The sequence below is a fragment of the Pogonomyrmex barbatus genome, unplaced genomic scaffold (assembly GCF_055798465.1).
Source record: "Pogonomyrmex barbatus isolate J1 unplaced genomic scaffold, ASM5579846v1 scaffold33, whole genome shotgun sequence".
Classification (NCBI taxonomy): domain Eukaryota; kingdom Metazoa; phylum Arthropoda; class Insecta; order Hymenoptera; family Formicidae; genus Pogonomyrmex; species Pogonomyrmex barbatus.
The window spans coordinates 40,001-42,500 of record NW_028297131.1 but is presented as its reverse complement, the minus strand read 5'-3'; the positions used below and the strand labels follow the sequence as shown (position 1 = coordinate 42,500).

Below are 2,500 nucleotides of genomic sequence, written 5' to 3'. Positions count from 1 at the left end.
ATTGGTTTTGATCTAATAAAAGCGTCCCTCCCATCACTGGTCGGGACTCTGTTTTGCATGTATTAGCTCTAGAATTACCACAGTTATCCAAGTAAATGTGGGTACAATCTAATGAACCATAACTGATTTAATGAGCCATTCGCGGTTTCACCTTAATTCGGCATGCACTGAGACATGCATGGCTTAATCTTTGAGACAAGCATATGACTACTGGCAGGATCAACCAGGGAACTTCGTGAGTTCGGTCGCTCGCGTGGAGCGACGCGCGCCCCATCACGTCCGCGAACGTGACGGGCGCCCTTCGTTCGAGATACTCTCGACGTGCCGTTATTACCGCCGGCGCCCTCAAGCCGGTCGGCGACACTCTCTTATTATCGCAATATATACAGCTGGAGACAGACGCTCGTTGGAGCTCTACTCCGTTAAAATTATGTTATAAAGATCATATTTGTTATATAAAGATCATGTTGTTCTCATTCTCCCAAAGTAGCGGCGTATAGCCGCCTCGCCCTGACGCTAGATCGACGGCGCGATGCTCAGACGTCGAGGAACGAGTCGCCGGTGCGTTCAAGCACGGTCGAAAATTTTCGCTACGGTTTACAAGTAAGCGTGAAGAGCGATCTCTCGCTTTCCGCCACTCGGTAACGGTGAAGTCGATGCTCGGTAAGTGCAACGATACATCCGATCGCGTTCGTCTACGAACGAGGGAAGATCGCGCAGCCAACACTGATAAACAGTGCGCGCCACATAGGAGCCATTCGGTCTTACGACGCCGACTCGTGGCAATGCTGTGTCTAGAAATATAATTTCTAATAATACGGCACGACTCAGGAGAGCCGAGGCACATCGTACCGAACGTGCGAAGCACGCCAAACGCACCCGCACGACGATCCGACAACGCTCGGTCGCCGAGCGCACCGCACCTCTTATAGTACCCAACCGGCCGGCCAAGCGGTCGGCGACGCACGGCCTTACGCACGGCCGCTTATGGGCGCGAGCGCCGATGAAACGAGGCGAACGGGACTTAGTCGCTGCGAACGATCGGATTACGATGATCGATCCGAACGGGTCGACAGCGACCGAACGACAGCACAGACGGGATGGATCGAAGAAAAAGAGATGACATTAAACAAAATCGGGCGTCCCGATGGCCGAAAACGGATACTTGTAAGGAGCACCGACAGGCTCGGCGGTACCTCCGACGGGCTCGGCGGTACCTCCGACGTCACGGCGGTACCTCCGACGGGCTCGGGCGGTACCTCCGGCGATGTCGCACGACAAAGTCCGCGCGCGGCGTGTTGCTTTCTCTCTCGGCGGTACCTCCGGCGTACGGGCGATGCAAAAGTCGGCTCGCGGCGTGTTGCTTTCGTTCTCGGCGGTACCTCCGACGGGCTCGGGCGGTACCTCCGACGGTGTCGCACGATAAAGTCCGCGCGCGGCGTGTTGCTTTCGTTCTCGGCGGTACCTCCGACGGGCTCGGGTGGTACCTCCGACGTAGCCGCGTGACAAAGTCCACTCGCGGCGTGTTGCTTTCGCTCTCGGCGGTACCTCCGGCGTACGGGCCATGCAAAAGTCGGCTCGCGGCGTGTTGCTTTCGTTCTCGGCGGTACCTCCGACGGGCTCGGGAGGTACCTCCGACGGTGTCGCACGACAAAGTCCACTCGCGGCGTGTTGCTTTCGCTCTCGGCGGTACCTCCGGCTTACGGGCGATGCAAAAGTCGACTCGCGGCGTGTTGCTTTCGCTCTCGGCGGTACCTCCGGACGCTCGCTCGGGCGGTACCTCCGTCGATGTCGCACGATAAAGTCCGCGCGCGGCGTGTTGCTTTCGTTCTCGGCGGTACCTCCGGCTGGCTCGGGCAGTACCTCCGACATTGTCGCGCGACAAAGTCCACTCGCGGCGTGTTGCTTTCGCTCTCGGCGGTACCTCCGGCTTTCGGGCGATGCAAAAGTCGACTCGCGGCGTGTTGCTTTCTTTCTCGGCGGTACCTCCGACGGGCTCGGGCGGTACCTCCGACGGTGTCGCACGACAAAGTCAGCGCGCGGCGTGTTGCTTTCGTTCTCGGCGGTACCTCCGACGGGCTCGGGCTGTACCTCCGACATTGTCGCGCGACAAAGTCCACTCGCGGCGTGTTGCTTTCGCTCTCGGCGGTACCTCCGGCTTTCGGGCGATGCAAAGGTCGACTCGCGGCGTGTTGCTTTCGCTCTCGGCGGTACCTCCGGACGCTCGCTCGGGCGATACATCCGTCGATGTCGCACGATAAAGTCCGCGCGCGGCGTGTTGCTTTCTCTCTCGGCGGTACCTCCGACGGGCTCGGGCTGTACCTCCGACATTGTCGCGCGACAAAGTCCACTCGCGGCGTGTTGCTTTCGCTCTCGGCGGTACCTCCGGCGTACGGCCGATGCAAAAGTCGGCTCGCGGCGTGTTGCTTTCGTTCTCGGCGGTACCTCCGGCAGGCTCGGGCTGTACCTCCGACATTGTCGCGCGACAAAGTCCACTCGC

At 59.6% G+C, this 2,500-nt stretch overlaps 1 non-coding gene across 1 annotated transcript in view; it reads right to left on the bottom strand.

The window, feature by feature from the left end:
* LOC148935857 (small subunit ribosomal RNA) overlaps nt 1–230 on the bottom strand; it is a 1,920-nt gene extending 1,690 nt beyond the window's left edge. The window contains exon 1 of the ribosomal RNA XR_016140047.1: nt 1–230. This exon is cut by the window's left edge and continues 1,690 nt beyond it. This is a non-coding gene — a ribosomal RNA (small subunit ribosomal RNA).
* Between the last annotated feature and the right edge of the window lie 2,270 nt (nt 231–2,500).